Raw genomic sequence first — 25,859 nt, 5'->3', positions numbered from 1 at the left:
AGTAAATCTGGTAGATTATTTGGCGCCGCTGCAAATAACCTGACTAATAGTTTATATAAAATAGTACTTTTTAGCCATTTACAAATGAATTTTTAAATGTAATTATGGCCAATAAAGTAATATTAGTAATCAATAATAATTATTTGTAAACTATTGATTCACTCATAATGCATTACTAGGTTGAATTTGCCCTGGGTGCATTTAACATGTTCGCTGCCTGCATTAAAAAATCCTAACATCATATCTTCCATTATATAATTTCTGGCATGTTTTCTCCTAACGCCACTCTCCAGGTGACTATAAAAACTGCAGACAATTTTCTCTTTATTAGGTGATAATTATGGCGATAGACTTTAGTAAACCTTGTGCAAAAGCTTATGTAATGTGGATGTGATAATAAGCGATAATATACTGTATATGTGCACCAGAAAATCTGAAATGACAAATGTTTGCAGTTTAGTAAAATGGCTCTGCTGCTTTTATTTTGCTGCAACTGGCTAACTCGTTCCATGGGCCATTAGCCTAAAGTGACTAGGAAACTTCAACTCAATAGGAGGTATGACAAATCTTAATTTTGATGGTAAATTACTAGATATCTTTCAATAGTGATTTGTAATTTATATGTAAAATGCCCACAGAACTATGTAAAAATTACAATGCTGGATCTGTGGCAATTACACTGTGAGGGGGTACTCCCACTCTGGCATTCAGCAAATCATTTAAGAAATGTTTGTCCATAGACGCCATAGAATAAGCTTATGTGGCATTATGAAACTTAAAAAACGCCTTGAACGATCATACAGTATGTTTTTAAACAGAAGCCATCAGTCTGCGGGTAGTGCTAAACTATACTAGCTACAATGCCACAGCAGTTTCAGCAATCTGTCTAAAATTGCCTTCTGCTACATAGTGACTTCATGTATAGCAGCTAGTTTGTGGCATGTTTGGAAGAATCCTGTAAAGGTGGCCATACATGAGCTGTTTTTTTACTTTAAAATAACCGATTCCAGAACGATCTGATAATATTGTTAACTTAAAATATAGTTGATGGTGTACAAACGATCGCCAGGCCACTAATCGGCCCGACATTACTGCCAAAAAATTGATCGCCTGGATTTAATAATTCAGCGATTAAATCTGCCAGTTGGTGTGTGTGCCAGACATTTTTCATTAAACGATTGTTCTCTGCGCATGTCATGATTAACTTATTATCGTACCTTGTATTTGTTGTTATAATTTGTATTTATCTATTATTATTTTAATAACCCCCTATTTGTATTAATCTATTCTACTGTACAGAGCTGCGTACATAAGTAGCGCTTTATAAATAAAGATGTACATACAGTGGATATCAAAAGTCTACACACCCCTGGTAAAATGTCAGGTTCCTGTGCTGTATAAAAATGAGACAAAGATAAATCATTTCAGAACTTTTTCCACCTTTAATGTGACCTATAAACTGTACCACTCAATTGAAAAACTAAAATCTTTTAGGTGGAGGGAAGAAGACCAAAAAAACTAAAATAATGTGGTTGCATAAGTGTGCACACCCTCTTCTAACTGGGGATGTAGCTGTGTTCTGAATTAAGCAATCACATTCAAAATAATGTTAAATAGGAGTCAGCATACACCTGCCATCATTTAAAGTGCCTCTGATTAACCCCAAATAAAGTTCAGCTGCTCTAGTTGGTCTTTCCTGAAATTTTTTTAGTCGCATCCCACAGCAAAAGCCATGGTCCACAGAGAGCTTCCAAAGCATCAGATGGATCTCATTGTTAAAAGATATCAGTCAGGAGAAGGATACAAAAGAATTTCCAAGACATTAGATATACCATGGAACACAGTGAAGACAGTCATCATCAAGTGGAGAAAATATGGCACAACAGTGACATTACCAAGAACTGGACGTCCCTCCAAAATTGATGAAAAGACGAGAAGAAAACTGGTCAGGGAGGCTACCAAGAGGCATACAGCAACATTAAAGGAGCTGCAGGAATATCTGGCAAGTACTGGCTGTGTGGTACATGTGACAACAATCTCCCATATTCTTCATATGTCTGGGCTATGGGGTAGAGTGGTAAATTGAAAGCCTTTTCTTACGAAGAAAAACATCCAAGCCAGGCTACATTTTGCAAAAACACATCTGAAGTCTCCCAAAAGCATGTGGGAAAAGGTGTTATGGTCTAATGAAACCAAGGTTGAACTTTTTGGCCATAATTCCAAAAAATATGTTTGGCGCAAAACCAATACTGCACTTCGCCCCAGCTGGAACTGGGGCCTTAGTTAAGATAGAGGGAATTATGAACAGTTCCAAATACCAGTCAATATTGGCACAAAACCTTCAGGCTTCTGTTAGAAAGCTGAACATGAGGAAGAACTTCATCTTTCAGCATGACAACCCAAAGCATACATCCAACTCAACAAAGGAATGGCTTCACCGGAAGAAGATTAAAGTTTTGGAATGGCCCAGCCAGAGCCCAGACCTGAATCCGATTGAAAATCTGTGGGGTGATCTGAAGAGGGCTGTGCCCAGGAGAAGCCCTCGCAATCTGACAGATTTGGAGTGTTTCTGCAAAGAAGAGTGGACAAATCTTGCAATTCAAAATGTGCCATGCTGATAGACTCATACCCAAAAAGGCTGAGTGCTGAAATAAAATCAAAAGGTGCTTCAACAAAGTATTAGTTTAAGGGTGTGCACACTTATGCAGCCACATTATTTTAGTTTTTTTGGTTTTCTTCCCTCCGCCTAAAAGATTTCAGTTTGTTTTTCAATTAAGTGGTACAGTTTATAGGTCACATTAAAGGTGGAAAAAGTTCTGAAATGATTTATCTTTGTCTCATTTTTGTACAGCACAGGAATCTGATATTTTACCAGGGGTGTGTAGACTTTTTATATCCACTGTACAGTCTGACAAAAAATTGAATCAGCCAGCACAACAAGTAAGTAAGTGCAAGAGGGGCAAAGCCCCTGCGTGTTTATTCAGAAAGCAACGTTTTGGGGGCGTACCCCTTCATCAGGTGTTTAGAACTTTTTTTATTATATCCACTGTACGTACATTGCCAGCAGAAGTCAACAAACATATACTGAAGTGCACGAACATTCTTTGTGAAACCTTAATTTGCTTATTGCAGGGTTCGCTCATATGTGAACGCTACATATTATATAACCTTTAATAAGACATGTTTTTTGGATAGTGCAGCAAGTTGTAACCATTTCCAAAATGCTGGCAAAACTCCTCAGAACTACTGGTAGAGTAGGATATGGCACACACAGGGGCATGGGGCAGGCAGGAGTATGGCATACACAGAGCTTATGACAGACAGTTAAATACTGCTTCCGCCACAATATTGGATCGTACGTAAATGTATGATCCTTCTGTATTTTATGTCAACAATACGATGACATTTTTTCAAATAATCGCTGTCCATGGATGGCATATCGTATGGCAAACTGATTGTCAAACGATCGTGTACCAATTAGATTGTTCATGTGAAATTGGATTGTGTATTGCCACCTTAACAGTGTTACTAAGTGTACTAGAACAGACAGGTAGTTGTTAGAGGTGCCTGGCCATTCTCCCAGTATATCAGAATTCATTTGCCACATCCAACCAGTGTCATGGCACACTGGGCCCCTTATGGGACAGTATCCCTAACAGGATTTCTGACTGCTAGTAATCATATGGTAGCCCTGAGAAGAGATACGTTAATATTTTGCTATGATCACTACAACTGAACAGTATGCTGGTACCAGGGTTCAGCACATTATTGGGTGGGTCTTAATACATATTACTACTAACCCCAAAGGTAATTGTAGATGCAGGAGCTAAAGGTGCTTCTCTGCTGTCTGAAATATGCCAGCAGATATAATGGCCCATATGCCATCAGCTTTATTGAGGAAATCATTTCATCTAAGTCCACTGGAAAACAACAGTGATTTGCTAATGATGGTTAAGTGTTTTAGTATGCATAATGTAGGTTTCCCTATTCCTGGAGCTTCTAATCAATCTACCTAATGGCTTTGTTTAATATTGCAGCTATTGCTTGTCTTGCATTGTCCTAGGCCTATTTTCTAACTATTTTTGTAAGGGTTCAATAGCTTAATGTGTTCTTATTCTATGAACAGTTGTGGCGAAGGCCACAAAAGATAGCTTTAAAAACTTTCCATAAAGTTTATTAAACAATATGAACAACTGCCAGTCTCTGGTAAAAAGAAAATGTAAAAAAAATAAAAAAATAAACTGCTGTATACAGTTAAAAACAACTGTCACTTCATACTGTGCTGAGAATTAGAAAGACATGCAGGCCAGGAATTGTAAGAAGGCCACCTTTTTTGTGGAATGATACCAGCCCTCAGGTTGGGGGGCAGGTGGGTGGTGATGTCATCATGGGGCAGAGAAGTGAGCAGACAGGGAGAGAAAATAGGTAGATGGGGCAGAGAAATGGGCAGGCTGGGTGGGGAAATTGGAGGAGCAATGGCAGGTGTGTCCTTATAAAGGCTAATCGGGCAGTGGTGCAGACCCACCCCTGCCTGGTCCCAGGGCTTCTATCAGAAATCACAGGTCCCTGTACAACATAATTATTAGGGCCCCCCTGGCGGTAGGCCAGCCGCACCAGGAGGGTGCTCGTTATGCACATGAGCCTCACGTAGGAGCAGTGGATGTTCCTCCCAAGCTTACGGCACATATTACGGTACATATGCGCACATATGCTTATGGCACATATGCGCACAATGAGCAAGTTGTGTCATGCCTTTGCCCCAACATGACCACCACACTGCTCCCTTCCAGTAGAGGTGACTTAGAATTGGTGAGGGGCATATTTAGTGAAAACAATATTGTTTTCCACTACTGGAGTGTGGGCTCTATTAGCCTACACCTCTAGTGAGGGAAACAATTTTTTAGTGATAGTGCTCTTTAAGGGGGGGTGCCATGCAGTGCTGCGCTTACTTGGATGAGCAAGCCACCCTGCTGTCAGTGAGCTGCAGACTTGGAAAGGGAGAACAGTAGTTCTGATGTCTGCATTTATTTCCCCCCCCTACACAGCTTTCTGTACTGCTGGTTTGTCAATGAAATTTAAGTCCTGGTAGAGCTGCACAGGGATTGGATGGTTGAACTTCCTCTCCAGCCGTTCAGTCCCCATGGGCTTTACCAGGACTTAATTTTCATTGACATATAAGCAGTATAGGGAAAGAACTAGGAGTAAACAGAAGAGGTATGGGCGCTCCCCCTCTAGGTCACCAAACTCACAAAAAATTTTAATGTGGCCTCATTTACCTCTGACTCTGCCTCAGTTGTATCACAAACCTGCCCCTTCGGAAACATGCCCACTGCCTGGTCGGTATAAATGTAACCCTACCAAAGAAACACACCCAGAAAGGTGCTTTAGACACACACACCAGCCACCTTGGACACACAGCAATGCTTGAGATTTATATATTTGCATGTATTGACACTTGGTCGTGCTTCTACCCAATATTTATATTTGCTTACCAATTAACCACTTGAAAAAATGCACAAAAGAGGGTCCAGGAGTAAATCAAATAACTTACTACAAGAAGCGAGAGGCTCAGGTGCACTGCCCCGAACCTTTAGTCAAATGGAGTGGATCCAGTCATATAGATGTAGGGTGATAGGTTGATTTGATGGTTGATGTAGGGTTGATTTTTATTTTTGTACAAGTAGAGGCAGCCTACTGCTTGTACAAGAATAATAATCAACCTGTTGGAAGATTGCTTATTGAGTGCCCGCTCTACATCTTTACGGTTGATACCAATTAACCAAAGGACAAAACCAAGTTAGACTTAGCAGAGGCCTTTGCCACTTATATTGACACGTCAGTAACTTCCTAGTATTTAAGCAAGTATGTTACCCAGAGTAAAACACTAAAAGACATACTGTAATCACATCATTGCATACTTCCCACCAATTTTATAACATAATTTAATTTTTAACCAAGGTTTATAACCACTGTGTTGTTTTCTCAGCCATTTAAGGTTCAGGTATAATTTATTAAATTTTATGTATCTATTAGCCCGCACCTCTGGTGGGGCAACCATTTGAGGGTGATAATCGCCCTTTATGTGAATGATATAAATTTTTGTTTTGTAGGCATTAAAGAATATGTATAGATGGGAAGATAATACAATTACTATTTGAGACAATGAGTGTCATTTATAAAGGACATGGTGCAAAGTGCAAAAATAGGATGCCATCTGCAATGTTTTCTGTGTTGCACCCTGCCTGCAATTTTTAAAAATTGCCACAGGTCTGTGCACTGCATGGGGCCAGTGTATTTCCAATTAATACAGCACCAGACTGGGCCACTGGGACACTGGGAAAATACCCGGTGGGCCCCAGCTGCCCAGACCCGACCCTGTTGCCGCTCACCCAGCCACTGGTGTCCTCCCCTGACAGGTTTCAATTACGCGTGCTTAAGGAAGGACGGGTGCAGTGGGGACTGTGGCCGGTGGGGGCACCGTAAGGGGTGTGGGGCCCCTGGGGCAGCAGCCACGGTGGGCCCTGCACCCCCAGTCTGAACCTGTACAGCACTGCCTACATTGTACATTATGCCTGCTTTAAGCTGGTGGTAATTCCTGGGTTTCTTTTCTATGTTTAATGCCATTACTGACACTGCAGAACCTTGTATGCCTATATCACTGCCACAGCAACTATAGCTAGTTTTACCAAAATGCACTGTGGTTTTCATTAGCTGCAACCTCGATTAGACTACAATTCTGGGTAAAAATGTGGCATTGTTAGGGTTGCCACCTGTTCGGTTCAGTAGTGCCCAAAATAGCAATTTTTTAATATTTTTTTACACACTATTTTTAGGTTATTAATGCAAGCCTTTTTTGGCAGCTTACATTGTGTTTGTATGCAAAATATATGGGAAACACATTTAGACCAAGGGACACTCTATGTTTAAAATGGGCAATGTACCTGAAATGCAAGTAGAAAAAACTTACCAGTGAATCACAAACAACTGTATGCTGTAAAATGTAGAAATATTTATTGCCTGCATTAATTTGGTCTAACAATGCAAGCAAATGTGTTGCTGAGCAGATATAAATATTAATGTTTAATGCTTTTTTTAGTTGTCAATGCTGTAAACGTGTGAAAGTAGATAACCTAGTGCAACTTCTGTTATTTCTTCTTGGTTTAAAAGCAGAACTACACCTAATTAATGTTGCTAACAGGAAAGCAGCTTTTCACCTATGAGAAACTGGTAAAAGTTCATTTTTTATAACAGTCCTAACGTCACTGGTGTCTGGCACGTAGCCTGCTGACTCCCTCTGCTCCACTATGTTAAAATGTAATTATTGTCATCTAGAAAACAGATCATCATGTCTACCTATATACTTTGTATATACAACGGCTGACTTGTAAATTCTGCCTTTACATACCATACCTTTACATTCCTAACACAAGTGCTAAATTGCAAAAGTTCAGTTTCCCATAGCATTCAATCAGGAACCAGTTTTGATCAGTGTTCGGTAAGTTAGAAAATGAAAGCATATAAGTAAATATGTGATTGGTTCCTATGGTCAACTGCAGTATCTGAAAATAATATGTCTTAATCTTTCTGTGTTTTGTAGATACTTCGCCCACCTGCTTCTCTGATGTTATTATACTTACTATAACAGCACTATTTCATTTTTCATCTCTTGCTTTTTACTAGCACTAAACAAACTCTGCATCTCATTAATCAGCATCATCATTTAAATGTATTTCTAGTAATATAAGGGTCCTATTGGCCCCAGTTTCCAATGGACAGGCCCTGTTTTAAGATCTTGGTTTCCAGGGAAAACTGCCCCTGGAAAACTCCACCCCTATTGACTTTGCAATAATAAAACAATCCTGTGTATTATGTTTTGCTGTAATTAGGAGGTGTACCATTTCTAAAGTAGATTGTTCAGCATTGTCTACCCAGGTGCAACATGAGTATCTTCTGTTACCATATAAGGGACAGGAAAAAACTGAGAGCAATTTACCTTCTCTCAGTGTCGGACTGGGACCCCAGGGGCCCACCAAAAAACCTTAGACTATAGGACCACTCTCCAAACTATGTTTCCTCCTTTCTTTGCCCAGTCTCTTTTATTTATCTGTTAGCATCTATTTCTCTGTTTTGTTCCAATTCAGAAATAGGAAATGACCATGACGCAGGCCAAATGGTCAGGAGCACCTGGTTTTCCTGGTTTCCTGGTAGGCCAGTTCGACACTGCCTTTTTTTGGGGAAATATGAGTGGGTTAGGTTTAAATGGGGAGTGATCGAAAAGTGTGAGTGACCTATACAACTTTTTTGTGCAGTGGGCTAGATGTGGGCTAGATGTCTTCTCCTTATTAGTCCCCGAATTTCACTCTGAAATTATGGCAGCCTCACAGCAATGTTCCCTTAACTTTTTTGGCTGTTTCAACAAAAATTAACTTTTGTGTACACTTTTCAAAACTGTGTGTACAATAGTACACTAAGTACAATAATAGCACAAAAAGGGTCACATTCAATTCTATGAGAAAACATCTCTTATTACATTCCAAACCTGCCTACAAACTTCTCTTGAGTTTTCATAAGAGTTTTTCTCATGGAATTGAAGTTTTGTGTGCACCACAATTTGTATGCAGTGAACTCAGAAGCACACAGCTTAGAAGGAAAATGATACCAATCAACAAGAATATTTTTGTCTTAATTTACACAAATTCTTCTATGGAATAAATTTAGTACAATATTGGTGCCTTGTGCATATGAACAACTTCCTTTTAATATCTTTCAGTGGCAGCTTGTAATTTTTTGGAAATACTTTTAAGAGAGGCATGCAGATTTACATGGCATGCCTCAAAAATTGACAGTTCTTTTTGGTGTACATGTTTAGGTTTAGGTGAGCAGGGTCATAACTTTGGGTATACGCATCAGTCTCCCCGTGAATAATTTCTGGGGCTCAGTTTAGTTTTTTTTTATCCTTACTGTAAGATGGGCATAATTATTAGCATTTGTCTTCTCCCCTACTCATTTGTCCTCCATTTCTAGTGATTTTATAAATTGCACAAGCCAAATTTGTGACAATGCGTATCTGTTTGAATAACCTTGTACTAAAACACATACATAACAAATAATTCTAAAATTGTCATTATAAATTGCATAAACTACAGACTGTAACAAAAGATATTTATAACATCATCCACATGTAAAATAACAGTTCTTTTTTTCTTCCTATTTCTCAAATTTTCATTTACTTTCCCAGAACTAAAGGAAGGAACTCAGCATGAGTAACAGTTAAAAATGGAAACAAAAAACACCATCATTTAGATAAGTGGGCATACTGCTGTTATACAGAAAACAACACTATGGATAGGGTGTAAAAACATGGGTGCTAGGGTGCTAGGTGCTAGGGTGTCTAATTGTCTCTTTGTGGCTAAGCCAAACAACAGTTCTCTTATGTAGCTGAATGGGATATAAGAGAAACTAACTGGTTTGAGCACCTTGACAAAGTTTAAGAGATAATCAGGCGTGGACTAGAATTAAAAATAGGCCTTGGAGTTCAGGCAGAAGAGGCACATGCCCAGGGTGCAACCGCTAGGGGGGCACCAGGCTTGTACCTTTTCTGCCTGCCAACCCAGTCCATCTGTCTTGTCTGGAGTCTCCACTCCTCCCCTGGCCCCCAATCCCCCACTCATTATGTAGCATAGGTAGTAAGGAAATAGAGATTTATTGATCGCTGATAGTGGGGAGGAGAAGGATGCATGGCGATCTGTGTTCTGCCTTGGGCACATGAAAGGTTTAGCACAGCGCTGCAGGCATTTGAAGCAAACAGAGGCCCAAACAGCCCCCTACTAGCCCACTAAATATTGACTGTCTATGGCATCTTACGGCAGTCTCTCTTACATTTGCCACAACCCACAGATTGCCAGTCCAAGCCTGGAGGTAATATAAGCACAAAATTGTGCTATGACGATATATAGTGCTCTGCTTTCCACAAAGCTTATTACTGGTCTCATTAGGGTGAGGTAGAAAGTGCAAAAAGGGTTTTGTTTGTTGAACTTTAAAATTAGCCCAGACTAAATCAGTGGACTGCGACTTTTTCCTTCTAGAACTGTGAGCACAGTATTGCACTAGTGCTGCACAAAAAAGGGCTGAGAATTCCCCTAGATCAGTGCTGTCTAACTGTGGTACTGGATAATGGAAGCAGTTTTGACCACTCCCCCTTTTTAAACTACACCCACTTGAAACCACACCCGTGTTATCACATGACCATAACCATATTAATGGTGGTAGTACAGCAAGAACCTGCCATACTCTGCCTTTCCTACCCTGTCTGTGTGTGTCATACTCTGCCTGCCCTATGCTGCCTGTGTATGCCATACTCTGCCTTCCCTATGCTACTTGTGTGTACCATACTCTGCCTGCCCTATGCTGCCTGTGTGTGCCATACTCTGCCTGTCCTATGCTACCTGTGTGTACCATACTCTGCCTGCCCTATGCTGCCTGTGTGTGCCATACGCTACCTGCCCTACCCTGCCTGTGTGGGTCATATTCTGTCTGCCCTACCCTGCCTGTGTGTGCCATACTCTAACTTTTTAATACCACCCCAGTATATGTTCTTTTTATAGTGTGCAGGGTTTATTTGTGGGTTTCTACTGCTCCTACAGTTTGTCTGAGATGTGAACAGGTGAACAATGTGGGGGATTACAGTCTGAGCCTGAGGTTTGAACAATGCAGAGGGTGAACAATGCAGGGACTAAAAGGTGTGAACAACACAGGGGATTACATATTTAAACACAGCCTGAATCTGAGGTGTGAACCATGCAGGGGGGCAGTTAATCACAGTACTGATACATACCTCCCAACATTTGAAAAGTAGAAGGAGGGACAAGAATATCTGATGTGTGTGTGGCACCTGTATATCATGACAGACTCAGTGTAACACAAGCATCCCATGCTACATATTGAGCCTTAGCATCTCTAATACCCATTTCTAAATAATTCAAAACTCAGAAAATCACCAGAGCTGTATGAAGTCCCATCAGTACAAAGGACACACAGACACTGGTAGCCAGGGCCCCCTAAAACATTGGTAGCCAGGTGTTACGTTTTGCATTGTTGCCAGGGCAGGGACCCCCTAAAACATTGCTAACCAGCCCAGGGCCCCCTATAACATTGCTGGTCCTCCCCCAGTGTCCCCATACTATGGGCCGCTCCCCACTGCAGCATCCTCCAGCTCCCCCCACCATCCTCCAGCTCCCTCCCAGTGTCCTCCCCAGCATCCCCCAGCTCCCCCTTAGCATCCTCCAGCTCCCTCCCTGCGTCCTCTCCAGCATTCTCCAGCTCCCCCTAGTATGCTCCAGCTCCCCCCAGCATCTTCCAGCTCCCTCCCAGCATCCTCCCCAGCTCCCCCTTAACTTCCTCCAGCTCCCCCCTAGCATCCTCCAGCTCCCTCCCAGCATCCTCCCCAGCTCCCCCTCGTATCCTCCAGCTCCCCCCAGCGTCCTCCACAACATCCTTCAGCTCCCTCGCAACGTCCTTCCCAGTATCCTGCTGCTCCCCCCACCACCTGCCTGCTGCGTCCGCCTGCTTCCGCCTGCTGTGTCCTCCGGCTTTTCTTCTCCCTGCGACGTCACACTCACGTCTCTCGGGAGCACCGCATTCACCCAAATGAATGGAACTGAGCGGAAGAAGCGGTGCTCCCGAGAGATGTGAGTGTGACGTCACGTGGAGAAGAAGAGCCGGGGGACGCAGCTGGAAGAAGCGGGACATTTGAAGAACAATCCAGGACTGCGGGACAGGGTGGAGAAACTGGGACTGTCCCGTGTAAAGCGGGACAGTTGGCAGGTATGCTTATACCATTTAAATCTTACACAAAGGTAAGCCATCAAAGCAGCCAGACAGGTGGGGGCCACACAGAGGGGGGTTGCGGGGCGCCAGTTGGACAGCCCTGCCCTAGATTATCTGTTATTCAGAATGTGTATGCTGCAGAGTTCAGAGCAGAGCAAGGCACTGAGAAGCCCTGTAAGCCCCAAATTTTTGGAATTCATCCTGATTTAAAGCCCCATCACACCGTCACCCACAGTAACAGGTCTGTCATCCGCTGTGAGCAATTTGAACCCGAAACCTGAAATGTATAAAATTGCCACCCAAAGTCCTCTGATATCAAGCGGTGGAGCAGAGACAATGTTGGGCTGTTGTAGATGGAGGTGAGGCCAGGGTTGAATAGGGGTGGATACGGCTGTATCTGTGCCATATATGAAATAAAGGCAGTGTATGAATATGAAATTGGAGTGCTGCAATTTTGATGAACTGAAATCCAAAGGTGTGTGGAGGTGAACACATTATGCTTCGTGCACCCCTTTAAAAATTCCTCACACGTGTGCTGGAAGTCTACTTTGATGGAATAGGGGGCCAGGGTAGCATGGGGTGGGACAGGTATGGCCAAGAAGAGCCCACATAACTTTGTAATCAGGTTGGCATTTCTGTGGCCTAAACAGGCTGCTTATGGCAGGCATTAAGTACAAGGCTTCCTTGTGCTTGACATCACTGAAATCTATGATTTGCACTAGATCTTTAAAAGGAGAATGCAAGTCAAAATTTAAACAGCACACTTACTTCACATTTTCGATCTGTTTTCTTGAACAGGCAGCCATCTTTAAAAAGGTATTTTCCCTTCCTTTCCCTCCTTGCTTCATACTGCTCATGTGTTTCATTCCCTCCCCCCCTCCTCTGGCAGATCCGCTTCTGATTGGCTGGTGGGCATGTGTAGCTCAGAACAGGAGACAGGATTAAGTTACACACATGCTCATAGAATAGGAAGGCTGCCGCTGGCAGCCTACAGGAAGGGGAGAAAGATTTCAGTGATGTCACTGTAGTCTTCACACTGCTGTAGGCTGCCAGCACCATATCTCGCGAAAAGTTGCGCATTTTTCGCGTAAGTTTTAACGCTACGAAAAATGCGCAACTTTTTACGCAACTTTCGTAATGGATACGAAAACTCGCGTTTTTACGCAAAAATCGTATTGGTAACGAAAAATTCGTAAAGAATCCGAAAAAATCGCAAAACATACGAAAAAATCGCAAAATACCGATCATTACGAAAAAAACGCAATCGGACTCCATTCGACCCGTTCGTGGGTAAGTAAATCAGCCCCTATGAGTCAGCTTCCTGCTGATGGCACAGGAATTACAGACACAAGAAATCTTTTGACAGAGAAATCAGTGCAGCATTTCTGTGAGTGCTTATGGCTGTATTTACATAGACCTTTCTGATAAAGCTTACTTAGTTTTTACCTTTCTTTCTCCTTTAATACAGCCAAGGGTGCAGAATACATAAAACAGTAGCAACCCTTAGTAGCATCTTTTTAGAGTGTGGGATTCTAAGGGCTTTTGCATTTGTACCAAGCCTTTGTTAATGGGCTCTTTGGTTAGTTTTATAGAGGTAACATTGGGAATACTGAAGTTATGGGACTTTGCAAAATACCATTTTTTGTTACTAAAGCAGCAGTGCCAAATGTATCATTGTTCATAATGAAGACCAGTTGCAACTCACTTTATAATTTCACTGTATTCATAATGCCAAAAGTTATTTTCAAATCACACTTACCTTCTTAAACTTTTTTTCTGATTTGCATATTTGCATCTTGCATACATCAAGGTAATGGTGTCTACAAAATCTACAAAATTCCACTTGGTCTGTTATTCTAGATATCTCTATCACAGTGCAGATCTCCATAATATTACAGAGAGGGACAAGCCCAGGTGGAACACAATGGGCCTGATTCACTAAAGTGCGATAAAAATTATCGCACGCTTTTTTATTGCAAATATTCTGCCAACAATTTTGTCTTTAGCCCATTTTGCTGAATAGTAAAACTTGCGTTAATTAGTACGTAGCGTATGTTCTGGCGAGTGTGATAACTGCCTCTCTAGCACTCTGTGCTCTCCCAGGGCAAAATGTCGCCATTTTTATACTGCCGATTGTCGCGTGCGTAATGTCGCGACAATTAGCGCATGCGATAAATAGCGTGCATGCGGAAAATACCGCACACACTATTTATCGCGACAAGAATATCGCATGAAATACCGCGTGTAAAATAGCTTATAGAGAATCGTGCGAAAAGTCGCGAAAATTTAGAAGCGATAAAAATTTGCTGGGGGGGGGGGGTGCCAAAATATTAGGCATCCCCGGTGCAGTGATTGAAATCACTTTCCTGAAACCCTGAGTGAAAAGCCCAACTTTAACTAAAAAGACGTTTTTTTTTTTTGCTCAACTGCACATGCATGGTCCCTGGGATTGCTGTGAAAGGAGAATGAAGGATGAGGATCGCTCACCTGCATTTACTCAGGAACGATGCAGTTTTCTCCTAACAGGAGCACCGGGCAGAGTTTCAGGTAAGCTTTTACAATCACTGGGGGCGTGCCTAACAGGGAATCTGGTCAGATTTGAGAATGGAGATGAAGGGATCCTATTATTCTATGATTATTGTTATATTTACAGTATATACTTCTAATTCATGTTGTTAAAGTGGCAGTGGAGTACTTTGCCTAACTAGCCACACACACAGATATATTTTGCTATCTAGGTCACTCAAATTAGACTATAAGTATCAGAACATTTTAGTAAACCTTTTTTTCCAAAGGGAGCCCAGCAAGTGGCTCAGCTCAGAATACAAATTGTAGTGCGTCTAAAGAGAATTTGGGATGGCTGGGATCCATAGGCTTAAAACTCCCCCTACCTGTGCCTGAACCTGAATGAATTGAATACGCTCGGGTGCAGGCACATGTAGACGATATTCACATAAAAACGTGAGGCTTTGCATTTTCTCACGTTTTTATGCGGATATCGGCTACATGTGCCTGCACCCGAGTGTATTCAATTCATTCGGGTGCAGGCACAGGTAGGGGTAGTTTTAGGGCTGTGACACACGGGCGACTAATCTCCCCGAAATGCCACCCCACCGGCTAGAATGTATATAGCTGGTGGGATGGCATACACGGCGGCGTGATTTGCAGAAGTCGCTGAAGTTTCCTCTCAAGGCAACTTCGGCGACTTCACAAATTGCGGCGCGACTAATCTCCCCGTGTGTCACAGCCCTTAAGCGTATGGAGCTACACAGCTACTAAAATAGACAATGCTGATCATTTACTGATAACTGTCTCTATGGGGGGAATGCACAAAAGTGGTGATATTGAGACAAAATAAAAGTGGAGATTTGTTGGATTTTTCAGCTAATTCACACAGTCCCACAGCTAAATGAGCCTTGGAATAAGAATTTTGCCAGCAGGATTTTGCATTTCATTTGCCATTTGTCATTTCATTTTGGGGTTCTTTCCTGAAGGGTAATTTTAGTTTGCCCAGGGAAACTATACATTATTTTTTTCAGGACAAGCTGGGCTTTTTAATGTTTTCTATATTTCTGTGTAATTCCACTTCTGTAACAAGATGTAAGGGTCTAAATACCTTCTTCTCTAGCCCCTACTCATTACCGGTCAACAGCAATCTGGCCCACACACCATGCCTGGTTAAAATAGGTACAACAGGACTAGGACCCAGCGGGTTTTTATCCAGTGCCCTGTTGGGCCAGTCCAACCCTGTACCCCAATATCCCAGTTTGGGTGCCAGTGTGCATGTGCTGTTTGCTGATTACCAATATGGCTACTGGAAACAGAAGGGGCACAGCTAAAGGTGGGGGGCAATGCTGCCAAGCAGCTCTGTAGTTCTGAACATGCTATGGGGGCACAAATAAGTTGGGGCAAATGTCAGAGAAGTGATTAAAGAGGGGGCACTGCTGCTAAAAAGTTGCCTGGGAGGGTTTACTTTTCCTTTAAATAAAAATGTATACAATATATTAACTCAAAATGTTATTGCCTCATTCATTAAGCTAAAACTAGCATAACAATGCAAATGTGAGGTAAAAACTTATACAGTATATACTTATATAAGGTATATATATATTTTTTTAATCAGTGTTTTACTTGTTTATAAAATGTTAATGAGGCTTTTTGCACCTATTGTTCTAGGGTTAGACAGAAACTTGTCCCCTAACAATAGTTTACTAATCCCCATTAATATGTTAATGAGCCCCCTACCAGAGTTGTGCATGAAGAGTGGGTGAAACAAAACAAAACAGAAGAGATTAGAATTGGTATGAGTAACACTGAGCTTTACTCCATTTTGAAAATGGTGGGGAAAATGTTGGGGGAAATGACGGTAAAACAACATATAAATGTGGTTTAAATGACAAATTTACAAAAGTGTCTGTAAATTGTCTTTCTTTCACCAAAAACGGAAAAGTGGCGGTTGAGTCGGATTTTAGGTGGATTTCTGTTTGTGAATCCGGAGAAAGTGTTTTCCACCAGTTTTTTCACCACTTTTACTCCAAAAAACTTTTGTGAATTCCCCCCATGTGTGTTTTAGCACAGGCAATTCTCAGTATTGTCTATGGCAGGGTATTTTCTGAAGTTTAGTAGCCGTGAAAAAGTAGCTGCTACTAGTAGCTCTCTGTGTCTTCACCCTTAGGGTAAAAACCCACGGAGTGGTTTAGTTGTCTGCAATAGATCTCTGCTATTGGGGGCGACTAACCGCTCTGAAATGGCTCTCCACTGGAAACAATAGGATTCACTGGTGGAAACCCTTTGCATTGCTTCTCCTGCAAGCAACTTCACGTGACTTCAGAAAGCGAAGTGATGCGAAGGGCTTTCCACTGGCGAATCCTATCATTGCCGGTGGAAAGCCATTTCAGAGCTGTTAGTCGCCCACCATAGCAAAGATCTAACATGGGTGTCTGAACAGCTCCGTGGGTGCTTACCCTTAGGGGCTGATTTACTAACCCACGAATCCGACCCGAATTGGAAAAGTTCCGACTTGAAAACGAACATTTTGCGACTTTTTCGTATGTTTTGCGATTTTTTCGGATTCTTTATGAATTTTTCGTTACCAATACGATTTTTGCGTAAAAACGCGAGTTTTTCGTATCCATTACGAAAGTTGCGTAAAAAGTTGCGCATTTTTCGTAGCGTTGAAACTTACGCGAAAAGTTGCGCATTTTTCGTAGCGTTAAAACTTAACGCTACGAAAAATGCGCAACTTTTCGCGTAAGTTTTAACGCTACGAAAAATGCGCAACTTTTTACGCAACTTTCGTAATGGATACGAAAACTTGCGTTTTTACGCAAAAATCGTATTGGTAACGAAAAATTCGTAAAGAATCCGAAAAAATCGCAAAACATACGAAAAAATCGCAAAATACCGATCATTACGAAAAAAACGCAATCGGACTCCATTCGACCCGTTCGTGGGTAAGTAAATCAGCCCCTTAGGGTGCAGACACACGGAGCTACTAGTAGCAGCTACTTGTCATGGCTACTAAAATAAACAACAATGCTGATCATTTACTGACAATTGCCTTTATATGTGTTTTAGCTGAGGCAATTCTCAGTATTGTCTATAGAAAAGTATTTTCTGGAGTTTAGTAGTCATAAAAAACTAGCTGCTATTAGTAGCTGATCAACGATTTATTAAAGATAATGGTCCTATATGGCCGATCAAAAAGGGAGTTAATGGGATATAGTCCCCAGATGAAAGGGCAAATCAAACCACCATATCAAAGAAATATCCCAAACTCAGCTTAAAATTTCAGTTTAAAAAAAATCAAAATTTTATTCAAATACATATTAAAAGTATACAGACCCCACAAGATGCCACCTTACATGTTTTGCACCCATCCAGTACTTAGTCATAGGTAGTTGCTATTAGGAGCTCAGTGTCTTCACCCTTGGGCTAATTCCACACGATGCATATGGCGTATATTTTTGGCAAGCTGAAAAACACTTGCCAAGAATATGCGCCATACACTTCTACCTGCGCCTGCACCCAAATGAATGGAATACGCTTAGGTGCAGACACATGTAGCTGAAATCTGAATAAAAAGGCAAGACTTTGCATTTTCTCACACTTTTATGCCACTTGCTGGGCTAAAGTTACCAGAGGCTACTTTTTATCAATTCTGGTAACACTTCCAGCTGTATTTATACACACTCTGTACTGGTGGTATAGGCACTCATTAATACAGTAAAGGCAAATGTTATTCATGGGTTTCCTTCCAAAAACATACTGCTAACTGGCTTCTGGTATAATCAACCATTGTGTGTATGAATATAAGAGGGGCTTTAGATTATAAACTTCACTGGGACAGGGACTGGTGTATAGTCTTTGTAAACCACTGCAGAATATTTTTGTGGAATAATTAAATAATAATGACATGCACCACATCGTTGAAGGCACCTGCTTTACAGAGTCTTGATTTGTCAATATCAAGGGCCTCTAGAGGCCAATGTTTAGCATGACCATTTTTAAAAAAAAAAAAGTTATCAAATGTATGATTTTTGAAACACACATCCCTTCAGCAATATGTGCTTGGTAGTACTATTGACCTTGATGACAGCCACTTTATATAAATACTCCAGTAGTTAAGTAATTTCCCACTACTAAGATATTTTCCCACACTTGCATGCTGAGGGGGCAGTAAGGTTCCATGACATCAGGAAATCTTTAGTTCATCTCTTGTAAGAAACTTATTATGGTTACTTTGCTCACAGTGTATTTAAATTTCTCAAAAGTATGTAAAGGTCTGACAATGACTGAATATAGGTCAAATAAAGAAGCATATAATGGCAAATTAAAATGTGGCCCTTGTTAACTTCCTATTGCTTTTTCTGGCTAGCATCTGGCATGGACTGTGGATTACTTCCTATATTAGTGATGTCAAAATAATGGCCCTGCAGCTGTTGTGAGTTAGCTGTCCTCAGCTAGAATGCTGAGAGTTGCACATCCTAACAGCTGGCAGGCCCATAAGATATTAATCATAAGGCTATTGGAGTAAAAACCCTTTTTTCATTCTGTCAATTGGCAGTTTGAAACATGCACAAGTTTATCATTTTGTTCCTTGCCTTGACATGCTTACATATCTTTGAAACTGTCTGTCAAATGTCAAATATTTTCACTATGTCTACAGTTAAGAATCCCACAAGGGCCCATGGCACTGTGATATAAAGCTGCCTGTATGTGGAGGATGGCAAAGGGGGTTACATAGTTACATAGAGTTAAAAAAAGACCATCAAGTTCAACCCCTCCAAGTGAAACCCAGGTGGCCTAATGCAAATTATTCGGGCCAATAAATCTCTAGCTACACCTCTATATGTTAGCTCTGAATATTACTAATTAGAAGTACATATAAACTGAAATGAAAATATTTGAGATAGGGGAAACACTTACTTGTAAAATATCAGTTTAAGAGTATTCAGGCTAGTGTCAGACCAGGCGTATGCCTCCTACCTGTGCCTGGACCAGAATGAATGGAATACGCTTGGGTGCAGGAACATGTAGCCAATATCTACATAAAAACGCAAGATAATGCAAAGTTTCGCATTTTTATACATATTTCGGCTACATGTGCCTGCACCCGAGTGTATTCCATTCATTCAGGTGCAGGCACAGGTAGAAAGCATATGGAGGTATTTTTGGCAAACGGTTTACCCAGCTTATAAAATCAGCCCCTAGACCAAATCTATGGAGGACTTCCCATAAATAGGCCCGCTCCACTGAATCAAAAGCCTTATTGGCGTTGGTGTATAGTCTGCGGATGTTTATGTTTGTTTATTTAACAAAGTATTTTGGCAAATACTTTGGCATCCACATTAAAAATGAAATTGGGCGGTAAGAGGCTGGGAGTAATTGGTCTTTGCCCTCTTTGTGTAAAACAATTATTTGTGCTTTGTTAAAGGTGGAAGGAATTTGTTGGACAGAGATGGACTCCGTGATGGTTTTATGAAGATGAGGGGTAATTGCTTTTGCTGTTGCCCTGTACCAATCTGGGGGAACCCATCAGGGCCTGGAGCTTTATATGGACACAGGGAGTTTATAGCTGTGATTTCCTCTATTGTTGTTATGCATAGCTCCCAACTGTCCCTCATTTCCCTTTGATCTTCTGCGCTAAATGCTAAAAAAAATACAAATTTAATTAAAAGTAGCTTTTGGCAGAGAGTCCAGAAAGTTAAACATGTTTCAGGTGCACTTAGGTACATTGTTTCTCACATGTAATAAAAAAGTAGCTTTTGGCAGAGAGCCCAGAAGGTTAAAAAGCTACACCTGAACTGAGATACAATTGTAACTAATAAGCTAAACAGGTCTCTTGGGGGAAATAAGACTTGCAGCCTAAAGGGCAATTTCAGCTTTTTAACAAAACGGTAATAACACATAAAATAAGGCCCCAAAACCCCCAGAAATGTGTTCAAACTTTAAATAACCTGCCAAATTTAGTCAATTAGGGCATTTAGGGGGTGTGGTTGCAAAAAAGGGCATGGTCAAAAATCCTTTTTGTTCCTCTTTCCATTTTCAAAATATTGGGAGGTATGGTTATGGGGCTGTTCAATAGGTTTCTCAGCTCCAAGGGAGAGTGGGGATAGGAATCCCACTTAGATTATTTCCCAGAACTCTTTTAGGGCCTCTGAGTTAGCCTTGGAGACAGTTTTGTTAGATGACCAAAGGGGGGAGAGCCTCCATTGCTTGCTCTCATTTTTGGAGAGCATGTGTAAGGTCAGTAGCATCAGCTACATCAGCATGGTCTGATATTTCCCTTGGGAGGTATTCTATATCTGAGACCTTGGTTAAGAGGTATTGGGTAGCCAGGGTTAGATCTATATGAGTTAGCGTATTGTGGGTTTTCACCTCCATAATTGTGTTAGCCCCATTGCAGTAACCCATTGGGAGAGTTTATCCCATCATGCACGTGGGGGCACAGGGGAAGCCGCCATGGTTTTTAGTATATTGTCTGATAGTGCTGGTGAAAATGGTGGTGGGGGGGCGGCGTATATTTATACTAGAGATGGGTGGGTGGCGTATAGAGTAAGGTGCTGGATGACAGTATCAAGTACCTGCCAAAGTGATCAGTTTGTGCCTCTGTTAGCATGAATAGAAGATTCTTTTTTATCAGCATAGACATGCCCCTAGCATGAGAGGAGAAGGTGGAGTGGTATGTGTGGGCTACCAATGTCTCTTTAGGGCTAGGAGTCTCTGTCCGATTAGGTGGGTCTCTTGTAGTAGCAAGATATGGGGGAATGTTTCTTTAGATAACTGAACATCAGGGCTCTCTTAAATTTAGAATTAAGACCCCTGATGTTCCAGGAGAATATTTTTAATGATTCCATTGTTAGAATGTAGGGTATATGTTCGTATCGATCTGTACCTGGCCTTGGGGATGGTGGAAGGAGGGTTGGAGTGGGGAAAACTATGTAGAAAACCTACCAGCTGGTGTACCAGTAGTATCAACATGGGTTGATAATAATATTGATATTAAAGATTGGGGGGTGGTTGTTGGTAGTTATGTAGCATGGGAGCGCTGTGTTGGATTAACCAGGAGATCATGCTCTCTAGGCTGTCGCAGAAAGCCACTATAGTTTGCATTATGGTGGGTAATTTGTAGGGATACATGACAATGTGAGATTGCTGCTGTCCCAGAGTTAGTGCCTTTGTATAATATTAAACATATTTAATAATACTAATAACAATAAATAACTAAGCATTACTAAACATTGGTAGGAGACTATAGGGTTGATTCACTAAAGTGAGATAAAACGAGCAATATTTATAGCATGCGTAAAAATTTTATCGCGTCTTATTTTTCACGACTTAACGCACAATTCACTAAAAGGATACTTGTGTTAATTTAGACGCGATGCTGTTTGTGTTATTTAAGTCACGAAGACTATTTTCGTGCAGTATTTGACGCAACACTCGCTAATTAACGCAGCACACACAAATGGTCACCGTGTGCGAAAAAACGCACGCCATATTAGCCATACATGCCATTACGGAAAACTACTGTTCTGAAAATGACCATTTCCCTGCAAACTGGAGGATGCATCACTCTAGGGCCAACACATACTTGAATAAATCACACTGCAAAGTCCATATTGTGTTGCCAAAAGCTCATGAACTGTACTTTTCTATAATTACCGCCTGCCCCAAGTAGTGTTAATTTTCGGACAGACTAATGCGATATTTAGTGCGTCTAAGTGTTTGTGAATCATGTGTTAGTATTATTTCTGCATGAGAATTAACGGAATGCATTAAAATTAACGCATTCATTTGCACGCTATTTAATGCACGTGATATGCGGCTTAACGCATGCGATAATACTTAAGCGAATCGCGCTTTTTTCGTGTCAATTTTAACACAAAAAAGCATGCGATATCGCTTATCGACCTTTAGTGAATCAACCCTTATGCCTTTTCATATCAGAACCTTGATCGTTGTTGTATATGAGGTAGGATCTCGCATTGTGAGCAGCAACCAGCGTTGCAGGAGATCTCATGGGTATAACACTTGGCAGATTCTTCTCCATCAGTGCGTCTACTGGTGTCTCTCTGAGGGGCACATCCCTTATATAAGTTGCACATAGGTATGTACTCATCTCCTGGATGGGATGTAGGCTTGTGATGGTTATGTGGAGGGTTGTTGATCTTTTTGGCCTTTGCATAGTCTCGGTCAAGAAGTCTCAGTCAAGGAGGGTGTCTGTAATATAAATTAAATGGGCATCCCTGAGGGCAGCATTTTTTGGTCGCTGGAAGTCAGGCCTTGATGGTCTAAATTCAAGATGGTACATATAGTGAAATATCCAGTCGCAGTCTATGACACGCTGTAATATAAGGTGAAATTAAAGGATGGTGTTAGGTGTCTTTGTATTATACTCACTGTTCTTTACTCGGGGTGGGGATTCCCTTGGTTCCGGATTCCCTTCCTTTGGGGATTAGAAAAAGATTTCCTTGCCATTCGTTTGTATCTGGAGCTTAGCTGGGTATAGCATTGTATTTGACTCCCACAAATGCCGCCTGTTGCTTCTGGAGTTCTGCTGAGTAGTCTGGGAAGATATATAGTATATATCTTGTTGTTGTCCTAAGTCAGGTTATGTTAGACTCGCGCTGTTTTGAGGATTTCATCACAGTCTCTAAAGTTGGGCAGTCTCATTAGGAAGGGTCCTGGTGGTGATGGTCGCGTTGGCACTCGGTGGGCCCGCTCAATAACAAAGTATGGTGAGAGCCTTGCCTCCAGAAGGATCTCCCGCAGTCATTGCTCTGCAAACCCGGTTGCATCCTCACCTTCTGCTCTTTCCGAACTATTTGCAGATTGTTTTGGCGCTGTCAGTTTTCATATTTGTCCAGTTTCACTGCTTGCTTTGCGCCGGATGCTGTTGTATGTCTGCTGTCAGGGGGTTGCAGGTATCCTCCAGTCTGGATATGTGTTCCTCCGCCTCTGATGTCCTTTCTCTCAGTGTTTGCAGATCAGCATGGAGAAGTGAGAGATCAGTTTTCACCTACTCAAGTTGGGAGGATAGGGCTGCTCGGTTGTCTGTAATAACTGTGAGGAGAAGCTGGGCTGCTTGTTCCTGCAGAGGAGATGGAGCAGGGGCCTCCTAGTCCTCCCTGGGTGGGGTGGCACCGCCATCTTGTGCAGGCTGTCAGGCAAACTGTCCCAGTTTGACAGCAGCTTCTGCTCGCAATTTTTGTGCCTTGTTGCCACCCATGATCTAAATAAGTTTGCGGTGTGTTGGGATGTAAGGTCGCCTAGAGAAGCAGATTCAGGATAGTTGCAATGGAGCTCACAGACACACGTCTGTTCAGGAAGCCATGCAGGCCACACCCCCAGCAAGGTTCCATCTTAGCTGTGCCCTCATGAATGTGCAGAACACAAAAATATTTTAATGCGCACGCATAATTCTGTCTTTGTGGATACTAATTTTTTGATAAGTGTGCCAACAAGCCACACTTGCCCAGATTTTGTCAGTTTGATTAGTCCATGCTGGTGAGTGCCACAATGCCCTTGGCAGCCTGTCTGGCCACCTGTACACAGTGACAAGGGGTGAAGATTTGGAGTGACGAGTGGGCAGCAGGGAGCAGGTGCCAGAGATCAAGGTGAGCAGGACTGGTGCGATTGAACTAGAGGTAAGCAGACAAGAGTTTTGGTCTCAATACTGGCCAACCACCTAGCACCTGGCAAATTAAGGGCCGATTCAAAAGATAATCCTGCAATTTTGGTGGATTGAGTAGTATTTGACTTGACTGAAACTTTTCTGCTGGTCAGCAGAAAGGAAGTAAAGAGTAGCCCGCATTCCACTGTTTTTTTGGTTAGAATAAGCTAGTTTCTCCTGGCTCTAAAACAGACAGGCTTGTTTGACAATTAATATGCAAGCTGCTATGTCTGTTCACAAATATACAAAGTACATTGGTTTAGAGAAAAGCAAGCAATTTTTATGAATGTCTATTTCATAATGTGTATAAACACAAGGAAATATCTAAAAATATATACAATATATTGGTTAGTCATTTACCACCCCACACACTAACACATATGTATGTAAGCATTTAGTTTCTCTTCAGCAAAACCACTATTTTAAGAAATATTAGATGCAGTTACATTTTTTTAGTTCTGCTCTGTTCTTTCTTTGGGGAAGTAAGATGTTATCTATTTCAGAAAAATATTTTAAAAAGAGGTATTATTTGTGTCTTTTCAAGCCAGGGTACAGTGAATGACCACAAGTAGGCCTGTGTCCTGTATATTTGTGAGACACATTTTCACATGTTGTTACAAATGAACTCAATGAAGTGACTGAGTGACAGATCTGTTATAGGAAGGGGATACATGGGAAATTTGTACTAAAAAATCCTTATGTTCCTTTAAAGCTATTGCTATAGGCATTGTGAATGTCATTCATTTGAAAGGAGAATCAATATAAATTGGGGATGTGTGTCAGGATAGACACACTTACCCCTGAAAGCACCCCAGCAGGGACACAGTGAGAGGGACATGTTGGAATAAATTAGTTCAGATTAGGCCAGACTACACAATATGTTAATATAGACTGTAAATCATTTAATGCGTGACATAAGCTGGACAAAACCCAATACATTCCTAAAACCATTGCTTTGTTTTATTATTATTATTATTATATTTATAAGTGTTGACATATTTCATTTGCCACCAGTGTAACTTTGAGCTCAGCAAAGGGACAGCAAAATTCTCACAATTGCTCCTTCATTGACCGGAGTGGTAATTTCTTTGCAGAGAAATATTGCTTTAATTGTAATTAGCTCAATATCACCCACCTTAGGCTAATGTCCCACAGAGAGATTAGTCGCTGCGATTTTTAAAAAGCGAGTTCCAGCATGAAGTTGCTCGTTTTGTCTCTACATAGAGAAGAATATAAATCGCCAGTACCTAAACCGATGATACTACTTCAAATCGCTTATCGATCCGAATCGCTGACCAATTTTACAAAGAAAGCATTTTCATTCAAAACTATTGGAATAGCTGAAAGTAAAACCTACTGAGCGGGAAGTTGCTGCGATTTTCCCATTGCACGAAATGTAATTGTGGGCAGGGAACTTGGATTTGGGGGAAATAGAATCGCTCTGTTGTTGAAATATCTAGTAACTGCTTATTAGGAAAAGACAAGCGACTTGTCGCTGGAACTCGCTTTTTAAAATTATCAGCGACTAATCTCTCCGGGGGACATTAGCCTTCGGTGGGCACATCAGCTAGGTTGCCAAATGAGTGAATATTATTTTGCATGGACATCACTAATGCTTATATAAGCATGTATAATGTAACTAGTATAAACATATTCAGTCAGACTCGATCATGTCCTAGTTTTATTTATTCATAGAGGTCAATATATGATAATGCAATATGCTTACACATACTATGCAGTATCTTGTTTGAACCAGACTTCCTCTTTAATGCATGAGGCGTGTGAAAACTTACGTTACATGGCTACACCACGGCTCTTCTGAAGAATTAAATAATTGTAAATTTTTCATGTATTT

This window comes from Xenopus tropicalis, chromosome 8 (genome assembly GCF_000004195.4).
Source record: "Xenopus tropicalis strain Nigerian chromosome 8, UCB_Xtro_10.0, whole genome shotgun sequence".
NCBI classification, from domain to species: Eukaryota; Metazoa; Chordata; class Amphibia; order Anura; family Pipidae; genus Xenopus; species Xenopus tropicalis.
This window is presented reverse-complemented; position numbering follows the sequence as displayed.